Here is a 20373-nt window from a genome sequence, read left to right as displayed (position 1 = left end):
GCTTGGGTCTGCAAGTGTTTAGGCTGCTTCCTCATCTAACCATCTATACGCCGAAAGAAACTGCGGTAAGAGTAGTATAATTATATGTCCTATAGCCAAGAGTTTTCTCTAATCCTAGAGAAGCATATTCTAATCAAATTCTAATCCAAAATCCAGTTCTAATCCAACACAAGCCAATTCTAAGCCATCTGATTGGTCGCCATGAGCTCCGCCCACTTCACGTTGATTGGCCCATGCTAAGCCTACTGATCGTTGATTGGTTGACCGTAGCTCCGCTCCTTTATGCTAATTACTTGGCTCCGCCCACTTCACACTGATTGGTGCATGATGATCGCTGAGCACAGCTCCGCCCCTTTATGATAATTAACCGGTTCCACAGATTGGTCAATTCCACGCCTACTCATCACTCTCCACATTTTCCAGTCTTCTAAGCCCTCTGATTGGCCGTCCCCAATCTAAGCCTACCGATTGGCCCTCGCTGGCCCGGTCTAAGCCCACTTAAAAGCCGACTAAGCCTGCTGAACATAGCTTGCACTAGCGGCCTCCAGATGGTGCCATCGGCAGCGGTTCCACTGCGGCTCTATCTCAGATGTCCAAACTTACCTCGTTGGAGTGCCAACAGATGGCGCAACTCTTTACTAGCTCCGCCCACTTCATGCTGGTTGGTCCATTCTAAGCATACCGATCACTCTCACCATTTTCTAGACTTCTAAGCCGGTCCACGCTAAGCCTAATGATTGGCCCTTCACACTGATTGGTCCATTCTAAGCCTACTGAACAGTGATTGGCTAGCCTGTATTTGTCGCTCCTAAGCCTAAGTTTCAGACAAGACACGACAATTGTTGATTTCAACCTTTATTTGGTACAACAGCCTCCTGGTCCAGCAGCATCGTAGAGCATGGGTTGGTTCAGCTGCATCAGAGAGATCACTGGTCCATAATTCTATCCGGTCATCTCTTGGGCATCCGGTCATCATGAGGCTGGCGCGCGCCGATCGTGTTTCGCTGAAAAGAGCCCCGACGTGAGCGTGAAGAAGTGACTGCATTGGTCACTCAGTTCTACCCAACTGCTTATTGGTTCGTACTTCTAGCTGGAGAGCCAGCGTTGGAAGGCTAATTCGCTGCTGAACTATGCAAAACGCAAATAAAACAGCTTACATTAACATGCCGCCACCTCCTGCTGTTTACACTGCTCATAGCCACTTCGTGGTGCTGACGGGAAATTAAAAAAACGCGTTCACGGTACGATGTACACCATCTCAAAACACACTCTATCCACCTATATAGAACACGAGTAAAGTTGGCTTCACCTGGTTGCAGGCATGCGCTAGGTGAAGCCTACCCCTTGGATCGTTTTTCTTATAGTGTGCTTTGCACTTCAACATAAACATTTATTCCAATGTTTATCAAGCAGAATAGCAAAGAAAATCCACAAATGATGCTATGGAGTGAAGCGCGTCCATTCTTAAAAGCTCAACAACAAATTTTGTCACAGATAGTGCACTCCATCGTCCCCAGAACAAAAAGAAACATTTCAGTGTGTATTAAGCAGAGCGCAAAAAACTCATCGTGATGCTAAGCAGCGAAGCCCGCACGCGTTCGAAATAAAAAAAAGTTAAACAGGAAGAAGCACATGATCGAGAAAGCATCGATAGTTGTTGCTGTGCAGAGAAGCTCATTTGAGGGAAAAACAATTTGAATGATCAAGAAAACCTGTAGAGAAGTGAAGCTTAGGGTCGTTTTTGTTTTAGACAGTGTGCGTTGCACTTTAACCACTAGAAATTAATTAAATCAAGCAGAATGGCAAAGCATAGTGATGCTATGCGGTGAAGCTCAAGATTGTTTCTCTCACTAATACTTCGACGCTCCAACGCTTATTAAACAAATTGGTTGGTGCTATGCAGTGAAGCTTCGCACGTACTCAATCTTAAAAAGAAGACTCAACCCAAGCTGAGTATGAAGAAACACAATTTCAGATTGCCTTCAGAGCTCTCCCAGAACGTTCTGTGTGTGTGGACCACAAACATGGCCAGTGTATATGCGGTGAAGCTCAAGAATGTTTCTCTCACTGACGCTCCGACGCTTATTAAACAAAGCGATCGAGTAAACCCAAAGTGGTTGGTGCTATGCAGTGAAGCTTCGCACGTACTCAATCTTAAAAAGAAGACTCAACCCAAGCTTTTTTTCTGTGTTAGCACTGCGAAGCAACTGTGGCTATGAGCGGCGTACAGGTGTGGACAGATGGAGAGAGGACAGCAGGAAGGACTGAGGGACAGGGGGGTTAGTATGCGTCCTGGGCCGACTTCAGGGGGAACTGTGCCGACATTCGTCTGGAAAGTCTTCGGAAAACCCAGGGAAAACCTCAGACAGCACAGCCGGTGGTAGGATTCGAACCCACCACCTCCCAGTCTTCGGCACGACCTTGGCTACCACCAACCCAAGCTGAGTATGAAGAAACACAATTTCAGACTGCCTTCAGAGCTCTCCCAGAACACTCTGTGGGTGCACCACAAACATAGCCAGCGTATATTTCAAGCGAGTTCCTTCTAAACAGAGCACTACTGAACAGTAAAAAGCACCAATAGAAATATAAATTTAGGACGTTCGCACAAAATGTGCAGTGCTCGTCGCATTATGAATAAGTTCATCTAAGAAAAAAATGTGCTCACCTTAAGAGCATCACAGTTACGAATATGAGGGGTTTCACACCACATAGATTCAGAATCTTGTCACGCGACACCATGCAGCAATATCTGAAACACAAATTTCCGGCGGTGCGTGGACAGCTCACGCGATTTTAGCCTGCAAATGTCCGCGCATATTGCAGTTTTATACCGAAAACGCACTGTCGCACACGATTTAGAACGACCTGGGGCGCGTTCCCGGACACTGCGCGAGCTCGCGACTTCGCGCTGACCACGCCCATCGTTGCCGCTACGCAGGAGGACAACGAAAGTGCGGGAACACTACCGTTGCGCTATCGTTGCGCGATCCGCCACGAGGTGACGGCACTCTCGGCTAGAGGCCTGCTGCGAACGCACTTACTACCAGAAATGAAGTTGAAATAATGTCTAAACGGGACACATAATTTTGGTTACATAAACAATTACACTGTAAGTACGCCTCGAAACAGCATTCCTTTCAGCTGTTTGATTTCTGGTTCAAATCAACCAATGAGAAACTACGTGTAGTCGTCTAATGAAAAAGCGGTTGAGAGTCAAACTTGGACGCGCGCATCACTTCAAAAGTTTGGTGAGTATGAAAGTTCTTGAGATATCATTCCGTATGCTATAACTTAGTCGCGTACTACCTCTTGCAACATCGTAAGACAAGAAAACTGAGTGTGAACCATATTTATGTAATTCCTCGCTGCATTTAGGTTTTTGCTTCGATATTTTGCACGACTGCTCACACTGTCTGCAAGGCGCCGTGCTTAAAATGTTGCTTGCTATCTATAGAATTGTATCAGCTTCATCAACTTTCACCTGTGTAGCGGTGAAATTATGTTTCTCTGCGTAACTGTCGCCGTGCGTTAAACCACTTGTAATATGTTTTCATGTAGACGGAAGGCTTAAGTAATGCTATGTTAGCACAGTTGAAAGCTCAGGTGGTTGAGCACAGTTGAGCAGTGGTTGAGAGTTTTGAAACATGCAGCCATGTACAGTGAAACAGACAAAAACATTTCTTACGCTCCAGTTTCACGTTTTTGGGCCTTGCAATACACAATGCGAGACGTTCAGCTGAAGCGTATGGTGCAGTGCACTGTTGAATCACTTGAAAAACCGAACACTAGCACCCGTTAATGATAAAGCATGGCAGCGATCTAGAACAACTATTCTTTCGAATTTAGAAAAGAACAAAATGTCTAGCCCATCCAATAAAAAGAAAATACAAAAGTAAAAGATGAACCACTCATAGGACCTCCCTGCACAAAAAGGGTTGAGATGAACAAAATATGGCCATAATTTTTGTCCGACTTAGCAGGGGAAACTAGCTCAGTCCTGCTTTAGTGTACTTTCAATTAGAAATCAGGTGGTTGTCAAGAAGTGAAAGTTGGTGTGTATCTTTTTTTCTTCTTGTCACATTACAGATATGGCGAGCGAAACCCAAAAGCTGCTGCTGTTGTCACTGCTCGAGGAGTTGCCCGAACTGTGTAGCAACAGGAGATTCCTCGAGTGTGTGACGGCTGCACAGCGCAGAGTGAAATGGGACAGAATTGCTGCTACCCTGAACGCTGTTGGAACATACAACAAAGACGGCAAGGGGTGGCAGCAATTTTGGAAGCACTGGCGCCACAGCGTGCAGAGCCATGCCAGAGAATTGTCACGAAGACTGCAGGCCACAAGGGGAGGGAGCGGCAACGTTGTCGCTAACGTGGGGCCGGCCCCAATGGACACCTCATCGCGCCTGTCTGGGCTCGACCGGAGTGTCATGGCCCTTGTAGGCTGGGACACGACGGTGGGCGTACCAGGAGCGGTGGAGATGTCCATCGAGACTGGCCTCATGGAAGTGATGTTGCCCGTCTCAGTCGTACATAATATACAGCGGTCCTAGCCCAACATGAATATGAAACAAGTGGAAAAGATAAAGCATGAGTGAATGCAGCACACCTCACAATGTTTATATCAATTGCACGTTTTCAGAACCAGACAGAGCCGGTTCCCTCCACCTCGGCCGGTCTTCGTGGAACCGAGGAGTCGGGAAGCAGAAGGTAAGGAGGTTTACCATATAAGTGACAAATGAGCAAAAGAAAATACAAAAAACACATGCAAGGACACACGTAAAGGACAGTGATAGACAACAGAGCTAGGATTTATTTACTTTGAGGGTCATGGCTTTTTCACTTAACAGTACATTTCTGGAATCATGATTAAAAGCGTTAAAACCCCAGTGCCGGGGAGCTAAAAAGACAGACACAGACACATGCACTGACTGGTCTGTACATTTCTGTTCTCACAAACATATATACACTTTCTTGGGTAATACTAGGGCGACACTGCTGTACAATAGAAAAGATGTAAGGAAATTATTGTTGGAAGTTCTTGCCCGGTTAATATGTACACCTTTGTCCCCGACAAAAAATTGTCTATAAAGCGAATGGTCCCTATTATTATGTGCTAAGGAAATTACAGAAAACAATGGGACATTTCAAGATTGACATTACAGATAAAGCAAGTCTGTTATGGTACAGTCTTTTTCTCTCGGAATCCTTATGACAAAATGAATCACGGGAATGAAAAGCCATAGCTTTTCGTTTGTACAAGACAGCACTATGGACTGTCCTACTTTAAGAAGTTATCGTGATGAATGTGGGGAGAGACTTGCTACCCTCCATGCAGATATCGTCCATAATAATTACGAAAACACATTAACAGGGGTTTGTTCCCTGTTCTACTCGACATTATTGGAACCGCAAGTTAACGAGTTATCAATGCACCAAAAACATCTTCCATAATTCGGTAACATAATTCAGTAACATCTTCCATAATTCGGGATATCCAGATTAACAAGGCTCAGATGCACTTTTACAATGTCCCTAGTGGATGAATGAAAAATTAACAAGGTCTCTGCATAGTAACACTGTATATTGTTTACAGCTGCTCTCTCCTGTGAGCGTCTGAGGTGAGTTATCTGTTCTGTATGTCTGAAACACTGTCTGATAAGTTGGCTTCTCAGTTGTGATGCAGTTTCTCACGAACACATGGTCAGGTTTAACGTCTTCTGTTCTATTCTCCTCAGTCTCTCACCGCCTTCCACCTGTTCCTCCTTTGGCTCATCACCCTCACAAGCATCATCCAGAGGCTCAAGAGTGTTGTACACAGAGCCATGTTATGGAGGGCGGCAGAAGCATTGATTATCTTGCAACGTTGGTCAGCAGCGAAGTGCTGTGTGCGGCACCTCTGTAAGCACCGGAAGCGCGTCTTCAGTACCCCAAAGTAGTGCTCAATGCACACATGGGTCCTGCTGTGTGCAGTGTTGTAGCTTTGTTCTTAACGTGTTGAGGGCAAACGGACAGGTGACATGAGCCAGGGCTGGAGCGGGTAGCCGTTATTACCTGTCAATAGTTTTACACTTCAACTAGTTATCAAAAAAATGTAAATCAAGACTGATTGCCTGTGCACTAAATGTGTTATACACTGAATTGTAAATAAACATAAGCAATGTGTTCAATAAAAATGAATCATATGTTAGCACTGGTGCAGCCGTAATATTACTGGGTACAGTATGCCTGTCAGTTACGCAGAAATGTTTTTGGATATTTGAAGTACATAAATTTTATTATGCAAAGCTGCATTGTTGTGCACAACCAAAAAATAAATACCACACAAACATTTCATACCTACAGGTCAATATCTGTCTTCGAATATAGTGGCAGCTGCTTGATGCGGATTGCAGGCTGTCCATTAAGAAGCACAGTGCCACGATCCAGGGAACCTTGTGTTCATGAAGAGAACCTGACTTCAGGCATCACAGACCTGAAAGGAGGAGGAATAGTGTGGTTCATTGTGTTGACATTCTTGTTGATATACAAAAGCTAGCATGCTGGACATCACACATCGGCATATATATGCACATCAAGACATTGATGGAGAGGCAGCCTTTATGGCAATAGCAATTACAATCAACAAACCGCTGATCAAAGAGGCTCTGCTGCATAATTGCGACATGTGTACCACCAATAGCCTCCTGAATTATGACACAAAATTGGATACTGTGGGAGACAGCATCCGTTCTTTGTTAATAAGATCACCCAATACGTAACCACACATACGTTAGCAGCAAAGTACGTTTACTACTCAGTATTAGCGACCTGGAGCATATACTTACCTGCATAAATGTATCTTGCACCTAGTTGATGGTGCATTTATAATTTATGACCTGCATAATAGTATGAATCGGAATAATAGTCTAATATTCTCAATACTAATGCACACTGAATACAAAGCACGAGTAGATTGTTCTTCATAACAAACACACACATTCTAACTCAACACACACATGTATAATGGTAACATACAGACACAGCCTGTGAAACTTCTAATTCGTGGATGGAAGCTGTGACAGAACCCTCCGTTCCACGGTCAGTGTGGTATGATGCGACTGACAGGGTGAAATGCATTACATATTTAATTACAAAACAATGACCGCTCATCATGCAAAGTTTCAGGTTCTCGCAAGTGTACTTACTGCGTTGCACATCCTCCCGAAAAGCTTCATATACTTCCCGTACAGCCTCATTTGATAGCGACGAATTCATCGTCCGACAATGTGGAGAAAGCATCGCTACTAATGCGGAATCTGCGCACTGGCTCTTCCTCTGCAGCACCTTGTTCTTCCGAAATGAAACAGAGGTCCGCCATTCTTGACGCGAACACCGACGCGCTTTGCATTGTTGTTCCTCCTCTCAGGGAACAACAACCTTCTCCCAGCGCGAGCTCGCGAAGCAGGTGCAGGAACGGGGTTATCTGAGCCACGACCTACTCTCTACTAGAGACCTGGAGAACTGGCGATCGCCTATGGGAGAGCCGGGTCATGGGATAGTTACGGTAGTGGCCACTGCAAGCGCCACATAGCATTATTGGGGAGAGGGAATGACACTGTCACTCTTGCCACCGTCTTTTGTGCTATACACAGGATGTTGCTAAGCACGCGCTACGCTTATTGCTTCGTCGTCATCAACACAGCCTACCATGTATAGCCGTGGTTTCGGCAAGTCACGTGGTAACGAATAGTGCGAGCTAGCGCCAAATCCCATAGCCAAGCGGCGATTGTCAGAACTACTACCCCGGTGCTGGGAGCTTTGCGGATGGCCAGGTCTCTAGTATAGTAGTAGGTCGTGATCTGAGCATGCTCGCGAAGCGTACCACGTGGTGCTCTTGTTGCTGGGGCAACGGGGACGCTCGACGCGAGGTCGCGAGCTCGCGCAGTGTCCGGGAACGCGCCCTTGGGGAGCTATTCTCGATGAAGCTAATGCGTGCATTACTTAAACATCATGAGCTCTTGGGTGGAGTCCACGCGACACGCTCCACCCGAACGCTCCGCCCATTTCTAGGGACATTTGTCCCTAGCGAAGTCATTTCCAAGTACATTCTTTGCAGTGGCATGCTCTGTTATAAGATAATGTAACGAGGTGGCGCTACGTACAAGGTGTAATAAATGTGGGAGCAAAACGCAAGCGAAATCGTAATGCGGCAGTAGAAACGTTCATGAGAAAGCCGTTCATGAGAATATTTTATTTCCAACTTTTACAGTTTCAGCAAGAAATTGCAGAGAGTCCTTTATGTAGACATGCATGATAAGATTTCCAAAGCGATACAGTGGCGCCACACCCTACGCTTTGACTTTTACAACATTACACCGAGGAGTTGTCCCTAGATTTCCCCTAGCCGGCAGACATAAGCTAACATCGCGTTAGGCCGTACGTCATTTTGACGTAGGCAATGACGTACGGCATCACTTTTAACCCCGAAAAGTAAGGCAGCGTAGGGGATGCATTACTTTGATCAAGGACGGAGGTTATGGTGTTTTATCATGTTCGGCAACTGTTTTCGCGATTCAACGATGGCGTACACTGCATTTGTTTGGGATAATGATGACCGGTGTGTTGTTGTTTGTTCGTACTTCACCACATAGCACCGCACGTCCGATGTACTTCACCACACAGCATCTCCATTGAGCCGTTTCTCCAATGTAACGTCGTGCAAGCAAAGGGATGGTCTCAGTAGTTTACACAGAATTCCTCCCTCCGGGGGGGGGTACTTTTACATGCTTTTGACGAAGTATTGTGCAATGTCACAAAATTGTAGGGGGTCTCTTCCAGATTTTTGGGGGGTATTAGGGTGTGTGTGGGTGGGGATCGGATGTCCTCCCATTCGAAGAACTTGGCAAACACCGATTCTCAAGGGAAATAAAAAAGACGTCGGCAATGCGAGGTATGTATGGTCACTTCGATGGTCACTGTCGATGGCCCGAGCTCGCGAGGATGTGGCTGCATCATATGTTCCATGCACGCGACGATGCCCGCACATAGCGAATAACTATTGTGTATTTGTCAAACGAGGAAATTAGAGGAATGTCCTCAAACATTTTGGTGAAAACGGCGACGGTGTTCACAAGACAAGAACTAGCAATCGCTGCAACGGCCATTATACACTTGCACAAATTTTGTTCGCGCCACTCGGTTTGTTCAAATTGCAGCAAAATGTCACGCGCGAGCGCCACCATACTGTCAGCAACTTCATAATGCAATGCGCTCACGTTCACACATTTTCTTCGCTTTAGCTCTTACAAGTCCGAGCAAATTGTCTCGTCGCAATTAAGTTGCATATTGCTACACTCTTACATGTTCCGACAAATCTTTCCTTCGCATTGTGCTCTTCCGTTTCCGGTAACGGAATGCAAGGGCGGTCTCGTGAGGCGGTAGCCCAGTACAACAATGCAACTGCAAGCTTAATTGCTTTAGCATTGGTTGCGTGCGCGTGAGGTATCTTCACGCCTTGTTCGCTCGGCGACCAATGATAGCTTGCAAACGAAGTAATGCGCGCATTACTTCATCGAGAATAGCTCCCCTGGTCGGCGCAATCTCGCTGGACACGCTGCGCCGTCCGCACTTCACGTTCGTGATACAGGTTTTCATTTGACGCCGTCTGGCGAGAGGTTTGCACAATACCTACTGAAGTTTCAAATTAAAGGAAAACATTGGTCCAGGATATGTACTTGAAATATATTCACATTAATGCAAATGCTATTTCAGCTGTTTCAGCGTTTGTCCATGTTGTTTTCTTCGTTTGGGCCGCTGCCATCAACGCGATCTTGCCAGCCCGGAACCGGCAGTGCGAGTAGAGAGAAGACGAAGAAGTGAAAGGAAGCCACTGCGCCTGTGCCAACCCTCCTTGAAGTGTATAATCATGTTCGCGAACGGGGGACAAGCGTCTGCGTTGTTGATCTCTGTCGCCGAGACTCGCTTTGTCCCCACCTGAGGACGATCGCAATCGCTGCCTAATAACGATTGCGCGCGATGTGGATCCTGCGTCAGTACGTTTTGGGTATTAGACAGTGTGCGTTGCACTTCAACATAAGAAATTAATTAAAACAAGCAGAATGACAAAGCATAGTGATGCTATGCGGTGAGGCTCAAGATTGTTTCACTCACTGATACTTCGACGCCCCAACGCTTATTAAACAAAGCGATCGAGTAAACCCAAATTGGTTGGTGCTATGCAGTGAAGCTTCGCACGTACTCAATCTTAAAGGGACTCTGACCAGAAGTTGTGGGAGCTCTTTTGTACTTGCAGTCGATAAAGCACCCAACAAGGACTCTCCATGCGAAAATTCACGTATTAAGACCCCACGGTTTCTCTAAACTCGAATTTTAAACATTCAACTTCATCCGAGTGCAGCACGCCTAGCGTCATACCGAGAAAACATGCGTTTATATAGAATATCCACCCCGGCTCACCATCAGAATGACGTCAACATGAGGGCCACTGGCAACACCCACAATTGGCTCCAACGCGTCACGTGGTCACACAATACCCTGTCAATTCCCTTTATGAAATGGCATTTATATGTTAATATATTTTTGTTACAGAGTCACAAAAAGAAAAATATACCCTGTATTTAACACATGCAGTAGGTTCTACGATTGCCTTTTGAATCTGCGTTCTGTTGTCTTGCGTTCCATATGGTTCCGTATCTGGTCAGCTGTAATGGCTGCCATATGACGAGCTTGCGAACGTGTGTGATTCCCGGCTCATCCTGCCTTTTTCGGGTCATTGGGTTGGTGTTGGAGTTGTTCGCCATATTCTGAACGTTTCACCTATTATTGCGGCGTACTGTTCTTGATCTGCTGCGAAGCAACGAACCGCAACGGTAGTCACTCTCCTCAGCGAAATTCTGTCTGCTGCATATCAAAGGAGCATCGGGACCTGATGATGTACTGCAAATGCTGAAGTTGAATACTTTGAACCTTCATCTAAAGAAACCAAGTGTGTTCTCGTGTGGTTCTGACGGAAAAGCAGTTTCAACAAGGTTAGCGCATTTATTTTTCAGTTCTAGGTCTACGCACTCAAAACCATGCAAGTGCATCCGATGATTCTCGTAGCTGTTCTGTAACACGTATGCTTTCTTACGTATCCCCCAGAACCCTCCGCTTCATGAACCCAGGTATACTTTATGTGACCCTTCTGATGGCTCCTTACTAGACTATGCCGCTCTGAAGCATTGAGGTGACGAAAGGTCGTGGGGGCTGCACCTCTGCTTTCGAAAGATGAATAAGTCATTCCACACTGTCCTTACTGGCTTTGTATCGAGTCTGACAAATCCGACAGACCTGGACCTTTTTCAAGGAAGTTTGAAATGTAAGTATGTGTTATATTGGTTTCACATATCTCCACCACATATTGAGTGTGTATATCGCTGTACTTTTGATGCTATAGGATATCAGCGTACATTATTATTGAACACCTAGTGTGGAAAACTCTACACCAGCCACACAATGCCAACAATTTTTTCTGCCTTTTCTTCGACTGCTTATTTTTATTATAATATTATTTTAGTATAATCGTCCGATTCTTAATAGTCACAATTTTCCCATGGTTTTGGCGCACTATAGCCTGAGTTGCTTATGCTCCATTAAAATTGAATCATCATCATCATCTTTAACTGCCATTATTCACTTGAAGTGCCATGTGTCAGTTGGATACAATGATATGGCCAGAGATATTTTTTTGCTTTCGTTCTGGAGTTGCTCATTTCATAAGAATAGTCACTGTGAAGTTTGTTTTCGGAAACATTAAGAGGACTAAAACCAAACATTTTCTTTCAGAGCGTCCCTTATGCACCTGCATTTCAAATAAGATCTGTGTTACAAGAATGACAGACCACTCAACAGCGATGAACATTTGAAGGTGGAAGTGCTGGAACGAAGATGCGTTAATCTGTGTGAAAACTGCTTTGTATGTGTCTGAGTCGAGGGCATAGGTCACAAGCTAATTTCTGTCTTCAGAAGAGGTGTCAACTATGCTCCTTCTATCTACTAATCAGCTCCACTTTTTAGGGTTCCCTGTAAACTAATGGAGCACATCATATACCAGCACGTTGTTAACCATGTTGAGTCAATCAATTTCTTTTTTTAAATTCCAGCATGGCTTTAGAAAAGGGTATTTAGGCAAAACTAACATAATTCGGTCACAGCATTTTAAACTGTCTTGATTTCTGGGTTCACGTAAATGCAGTATTTTTTTTTTGTAAGGGCTTTTGACACTGTGCTTTATGCTTGCTTGTTGGCCAAACTAGCCTCATTAAAATTTGATCCTGCTACAATTAACTGGATATGCAGTTTCTTGACTAACCGCAACCGTGACAACAATTCATAAGGAGAACTTATCATATCGCCGCCATGCAGCGTTTGTCACGTTACAGTTGCATCACATTTTAATCTAGTGTGAAGCAAGGCCTGTAGGTGATCGGTCTTGTATAATTACACGCCCCTCCGTTATGTAACACCACACGGTTCTTCAACCTATGACAGATAAATAAATATATTGCCAAGTAAATTGTTTACAAGGCTCATTACCCCATTTCACCACATTACCGCAAGCAATTGTTAGAGTAGTGGCCCAGGGTATGAAGCTCGCCACTAATCATCATTCAAACAAAGTTCATAATGTAGAATCTTTTACTGAAAACACCGACTTAACACAACAACTGAGAACAAAGAGAGTGAACGTTTCGTCGCCTATCCGGGTGGCATCATCGCTACAACAGAGAACAGTCAAAAACAACACCGAAGGAGTCAAATCAGTGGTGTGAATTCCTTTCATCCAAGGTGTTTCGTACGCCGTTTGAAGGGCATTCTGCCCATCAGGCATTAAGACTGTGCATATAAAGTTAAGTGCATAGACTGTGATGCCACCTACATTGGCGAGACAGACAAAAGACGTGGGACAAGACTAAAAGAGCACACAAGGGACGTTGCCAAGGCTTCTAATGCTACTCAAACCAGGACCGAATTGGTCTTCCATTGTTGGCCGAAGGGACATGTATTTAATTTTGATGGTGCGGTAACCTTTGCACATGACTAGCGACGTGGCCCTAGAAAGCCTGTAATACAAACCGTGGGCCCCTATCGGATGTGTATGACGCCCTCTTAGATAAGTAGGCTAGTGTGCTTGTCTTTGGCCTCTCTTGTACTGATGATGCCACCCGGATAGGCGGCAAAACGTTTACGCTCTGCTTTTAATCGTTGTGTTAAGCGGTGTTTGCAGTAAAGGATGTTACATTATGAGGTCGTCACCTGGCATTTGGAATATATTTTCAAATAAAGTTGTTGTTTTACAAAGCTCATTACATTGTAGAAACCATTCTTAGGGATACCATTCTTGCAGTCACATGAAGCACTGAAAGGCCAATTTCGAAAGTAAAGGCACTTTGATTTATGTTCTTGCCGATATGGCGCAGCGTATGCATGAGGTAGCTCCATTTCAGAAGGCTGAGAACACTCAAAGCAATTAGTGTGCTAGCATTAGATATTGTGTGCAGCATTACATATTTGCTTTTGCTAGGGCAACTAAGAAGGGTTGATAGAAAGACACTTGCAACCTGTTTCCACAAAAAGCACTCAGATTCATTAGCAACTTCCTGCAAGAGAACTAAGGCTTTTCCAGATTACTATAACATGGGCACCTGATTGTAGATAACAAGAACTCATACACCGGAGGTCAGTGTTACACACACCCTGCTTTCCATCAAAACTGTTAAAAGGCGTGACCCCCTAAACCTGCACAAAATTCCTGGAGTGTCTTCACTGGGCACTGTCGCTGTTCCTCTCATAAGGCGCTCTCTATGAACCTGACTCCCAGTTCTGGATGCACTGCCTGAGGTAACTTCAGCATACTTTCCCAACATGAATGGTCGCAACTTCTATGAGCAGTGTTGTACATACTGAAAGCAATATGAAATGGTATGCCTTGACAGGTTATGTTGATATCCTTTTTAAGACCGTAGAAAGATGTTCCTTGCTCCCTTTATTCCAAACCGCACTATCAGACGCAAGTCCACTTGCCACCAAGCCGATGAGTATTGCCTCACAGTCAGGGCAATCAAGGGAATCAATCACTGAGGCTCAGAAAAGCTGTTTTCTATGGGGATCTGATCCAGGACTGAGACATGAGTTGCCCCGAGAAAGCACCACGGTTTCTTTGAATTTTAGATGTGCCAGCTTTTAATTTCCTCCTTCCCCCTTTTTTTATGTAGCACCTGATTACTATAGCCTTGTACAGCTTTGGAGATTGAGGATGTGGAGATGATGTAAGAAGTGGAATTAGGCTTTAGGCACAATCAGGCAAAGTGTGACAACATACCTTCTGAGAATGTTTATGTATCATTCACACAAAGAGAGGATAGGTATTACAATATATGTTACACCTTTTTCTGGTTTTGATATTTATTTATTCATGAATATACCTCAAAGGCCCTTGCGGGCATTACATGAGGGGGGACATCAACATGGGTCACTTAACAAATACAGAAGTTACAAGAAACATGCATATTTGAAAGACAGACTCTGCTTTTCATTTGTTCATCAGTCTTGCTCAAGAAATTGTTCAGTGTAGTAACGGTACACAATGTCACGAAAGGAGTGCTCATCTATCGTTCCGCAAGACTCATTAAAAATGACTGGTGTTGTGTTTCAACACAATATATTGAACTCATGAACCATGCATCACCCTGAGAGCTATAAGTCATCCTAAATACAGATGAATACAAGAGAATGCGATAGACGAATGCGGTAGACGAGCTGTGCGAAGAGGTACCTCCAGTTAGGCTGTTGGGTACTTGAAGCCTGTGGCAGTTTTTGTGTGGAAGGCTCGCCAGATCCTGTTCACTGCACAGGATGGGATGGCCATGCTCTTGTTTTCCCCAAGCTTGTGGTAAAAACACCTCGCAAACTGCCGATACGCAGTATATTTATGTCATCTACGCAGATGTACATAAAATATAGTTTAGGCAACCAGGTAACCGGTCACAGTGCAGGGTGTGTGTCGTGGCATTTCCACATGTACTTGAGAGCGACTGCAATTTATCTGCACACACCCTGTATATTGCTACATGCTGTATTCTTTTAGAAACCAACATTTTTTTTTTACTTTTCAGTGAATCGAAAGTAAGAACACTCAATATCGCTAAAAACTTACGCTAAAAACCTAAGCACAGGGCAATACATAAAAAGGTGACTTAAGACACAGCACACTGACAATTACACAGTTGCCTATATTGCTTTTCTCCAATTCACAGTTCTGTATTGTGTCGTCTTTTATGTGCTGCGCCCTGTACTGGTGTTTTTAGCGGCTTTAATGCAGGACCAAACCAATTTTGAGCACCCAAATTTTAGCATCGTTCGACAGGGCCACATGTGACGTACTTGTGAATATGGTCGCTCATAGGTTCGCGCTGCCCACGGAATTCAAAATATGCCACCTTCAGGACAGTCGTATTGAGGCATAGAAGTTGGAAATCTTCGTGGGTTGTAATGCACTCATATTGCTGTGAATAGGCAGCGCTTTCGAGCTCCTTGCAGCACAAGCATTCGATCTCCTTCGGCATTATGACACACCAGCCGCACCGGCACCTTAAACAGCAAGTACACATTAAATATGAGGACACGAAATTTCAGAGAACGTTTACATGTTCGATCACAGTGTGCGCTAAAAAGCTCATCGCTTACCTGTCTGGCGACTGATCCTGTTTGCTTCACCTGTGACCGATGTTCGTAGAGCTTTGACTTCGGCTCGCATTTGCGGAATCGGCGACGTTTCGAAAGCGAGGCTCACGAACTGTTCAGCACACAGAATTTCCTTCTCGATCGCAGAAAGGTCAGAAAAAAGTTCCGGGCTCGAAGTATCTGTATTTCTTGCTTCGACGTCCATATTGAAGATCGCTTTCCGGATGGCGCCGCTCTAACAAACTCACTAACAACAGAACTTCCGGTCCGGGCGCCCAATAAAACATGAACCTCATGTTTTTGTGACGAACACGGAAATTGGCGGATATCCAATATAAAGAGGCTAGATTTCGGCGCCGATTGCGCGAGTTGAGGAGGAAAAGTCTTGCTGGTTGTCAGCTCCCCCTCTGGCAAACTTTGCCACCGCGCACAGCATTATGAACAAGTTCCCCCCCCCCCCCACACACACACATCTCAGGAAAAATATTTTCACCTTAAGAGCATCACAGTTACAAATATGACGCACATAGATTCACAAACTTGTCTTGCGACGCGGTACAGCAGGACAGGGAAACACGAATTTCGGGCGCGTGGACAGTTCACGCGATTTTCCATGCCCGCGCAGTTTTTCACCTCACACACCGGTGCTACACACAAGCTCAACATGCGCCGATATAGACACATCAAAATATCGGGCACGTTCCACGTTCGCAAATCTACCCCCATGTCGACAAAGAATAGCTCAACTTACCGTGGTGAGTGCCAGCCGCACAGAAAACTATATAGCCGGAACACAGGCGCGTAATATACCCCTCTCGGTCCGTGTCCCAACATGTTGGGGCCATCTGTTTTATATCAATGCTCGCTTGTGCCCGCATGGTTGTAGATCACGCTTTTCGAGTCATCGGGCTTTTGAGGATGAGCCGACTGCATGCCACAACATGTTCGAGCCATCTGTTTTATATCAAAGCTTCTGCAGTTTGGGGTTGTAAATCATGTTTTCCGAGTCATCGAGGCCACTCGTATTAAAACGTATACCAAAAGTAAACTGTCCTGCCTGATGAGAAAACTCTATGCAAAGAAAAAACTCCCTATGAGCCCACGTCAAAGCAAACCACCTCTTTTACATCATAGCCTGCTCATTTCCACATGCTGAAACAAGCTTTCTGTAACCAAAAACAAAGGGTTGCTTTTGCAGTTTGGTTTCCCACTCACCCGCCTAACTGTTCCTGGCCTGCATGGAAGGAAAAGGGATACAGCCCCGTGTGTCGCCAAGCAGCTTATACCCCTGTCACACGGGGAAACTGAATGTCATTCCCAACGAACGGCATTCGTAAGAATGTCATTTGTTCAGTGCTACACGGGTACGCAGAATGACATTACACGCGACTGACATTTGCTCAGCGAATGTGTTCGAGGAACTCATTCACTCTTCCCCCTCGCACGAACTGCATACCCTGGACAACAGAGAGGCAGTGAGAAACAACAACGTCAAGCATTCAGAACGACAAAAATGCGACCGAAAAATTTACAGCCATTAATTTTTGTAAAAATGGTGACATCTGAGTTGAGGAAAACAGATGTAAAGTAATGTTCACACGGTACTACCCAACTGCTCTCGTCCGCTGTCAACACGGACGCCATGCTCAGCGCTATGGCGGACATCTTGGCAGGAGTTTCGCCTACAGCCACTGTAGTTCCAGACGTATCATCTGTCACGCGTGGGGAAAAAGAACGGACCCAGTGGACAGATCACGAGACAGATCAGCTGTCGCGCGCGGCATTGTTCATCGCCGGCCGCAAAATCGTTCTCCTCGCGATCAGCCATTTTGTTTGGTGACTCCTCAGTCCAGATGCGTACTCGACTTGGCTTAGGCCTTGTACGACATGCAAAGTACGGATTAAAGCAAAGCGCAGGTTCGAAGGCGCGATGTTGAATGCAGTTTTCAGAAGCACGCAAAAGTATATAAATATTGAGTGCATGCACAGTCGTATGAAGCTGTCCAATTATTTCTCGAATCGCCATTAGCATCAGCGCGGAATGTCATTTCTCTTTGCCGTGTAGCTACGCTTAGCTTTTGCGAATGACATTCATACGAATGTCGTTCGTTGGGAATGACGTTCAGTTTCCCCGTGTGACAGTGTCACGGAAACCAGGTGTGCCGTATAATGGCCTCACAATCTCACTGGGTCTACTTCGCGATCGCACCAAGTGGGCTTTCACCTCCGTCGCTACATCGGGAGGGCTAGGCTTACTTCCACTGGCAAAAGCTAAATGCAGCCACAGTGTCCGATGTATCACCGTTCCGACAAATACAGAAGAAGTGGGCGGACTGTCCCCGGGTCAAAAGACACGCGCTCGGGAGCGACACAACAGTAACTACGAGGAGAGTCGAGATGTCGGTAACAATAACAAGTTTACTCTGCACATAGGTTTCTAGTACCGATACGCAATCAATAACCACAGGGTGACTAATGAAACGATTCTAATAACAGTTACGGTTGACAGCAAAAATTAAATGTCCAAAGTTGCGAGGGGTGGACAACAAATCAAAGTCTTATCTGTTAGGTGATGTGCAGTGGTTGTCTTCGGAGGTCCCTTGGGGTGAGTGGTGATGCTTGTTGACGAAGTCTTGATCGTTGAACATAGATGGGCACTTCACTTCACTTCACTAACAAACACAAGGTGGATAGTACTGACAACTAAGTTAAATTTTAGAAATAAAATCGACGGAACTTTGAGTGGGGTTGATGCTGGGGCGTCCGACTTCTGGCTACATATTCTACCGACTGCCCCGCGTAGAGCCTTCGACTTGGTTTTGTAGGGCTCTTCCCGAGGTTATCTTTCTCATTTATTTTTCCCTTTTTCTGGGTTTGCTTTGTTAGAAACCTTTTAGATTTCAGTGCCCCTCCGTTACTAATGGCTTCTAGAGGGTATTTGTAATCACACGGGCCATCCCATACAGCATCTGGTTGTACTTCCGTGCTTTCGTCACGGTAGAGACAGTCCCACTTTAGTTAATTGCAGTCAGGAATAACACTCTTCTCAAACACATATACACTGAACAGGTGGTTGCACTTTGCTAGCACTCATGGGTTTTAAAATCGTGGCCCGTGTCTAATCAGGAGTGGAAAAAGTCAACAGTCATCCTCCCTTTGACGAGTTTACGCGGAAGGATTAACATTTGGGGGTGGAAGTCTGAAGTTAAAGAGGATGAACAAAGATGCTATAATCTCTCCCTGAGACACAATGGCGCGCGGGAGATGGTCGAAGGTCGATGGGGCAGGTGGATTGGGAAAGCAAAATGTCTGATTCCGTCACAGACAGGGGTATTACCCTGGGCATCGGGCTGGATCGTCCTCGGCATTTGTCATTCCATCTCAGTCAGTCTCCTGTGGTCACCGTCTTTCTCACAGAACATCGTCCGCGTGTGCCGAGCTTTACGACATTTTATTTGCTATGCAAAAAATATCAGCCAGTCCAGCTCAGTCCTGGGTCATCTTTACAGACTCAAGACCCGCGCTCCAGTGTGTGGCCAATTTGGGGATAGTGGATCCCTCGGTCGTGTTGTCATTGACATCCTGCAAGCTTATAAGAAGGCGACCATTGCAGGGCACACTGTAGTATTGCAGTGGATCCCCGGACATGTCGGTATCAGCGGCAACGAAGAAGCAGACAGAGCCACATTGAGCGCCCATCAGCACGCAGCTTTTTCCCCGATAATGATGTCGTCGGGCGACCGAAGACACCTCCTCTCGACACTCACCGGTCCCAAGATGCAGGCTCAGTGGGAACACGACATAGCTCACTCCCTTCTCTCTGACGTAGACCCCACGCTTTCTCTCGTCCTTCCTCCGCGACTACCGCACCCCTTAAAGGTCAGCTATGCCGATATCCCAAATAGTCGAAACGGTTGTGATATTCTGAAAGCCCACATCCAGCTCTCCCCAAAATGCACCTTCATTCTCCCAGTTCGGTACAGTACCATGTCAAAAAAAACAGATAATTCATTCCGAAACACACATGGGCGCAGCCATCTTTATGACGTAGGTGCACCCGAACGGGCATTGTGACGTGTACGCGCCTTCGTACTTGTCAGTGGATTCCAGCTACGGCTTTTCGTGGCTTCACGTATCTGTGCTTGAAGATGGCGGACAGCCGGGTTCCGTTGGTTCCGCGATAAGTAAACAGTGCAGCAGCTGCGAACTCATTCGTGAACCAAGCTCTGTGCGATGTTGTGACTGGAATTTGTCGTTTATGTTTTGTGAGCACGTACAATTTGTATCAAGTCGCGTCTGCGTTAGCCCGGCCCATTACAGTGATTGCCCATGCCCATTGTAGGGTCAATTATCTTAGGAAATTGACTGACGTTTCAACAGCCGTTTTAGCAAGAAAATGCCGACAGAGTTTTATTTTTGCAGGAAAAAATCGTGCTATGTATTTCAGAAACCGCATACTGCTATGGGACAAGTTTTACGTACGATTTACCAATGTGCAACACCGTCGACGATGTTATGGAACGACGAGCGACGTAAAACGAAATACAAATCACATTTTAAACTTTTTGTGGGATTCTGTGCATTTTTCAGAAGCTTTCTTTGAATCACACACTCCCATGTCATGCTGCGTCGTGTGGCACGCTACAAACT

Source organism: Ornithodoros turicata, chromosome 6 (genome assembly GCF_037126465.1).
Source record: "Ornithodoros turicata isolate Travis chromosome 6, ASM3712646v1, whole genome shotgun sequence".
Taxonomy (NCBI): Eukaryota; Metazoa; Arthropoda; class Arachnida; order Ixodida; family Argasidae; genus Ornithodoros; species Ornithodoros turicata.
Note: the sequence above shows the minus strand (reverse complement) of the source record.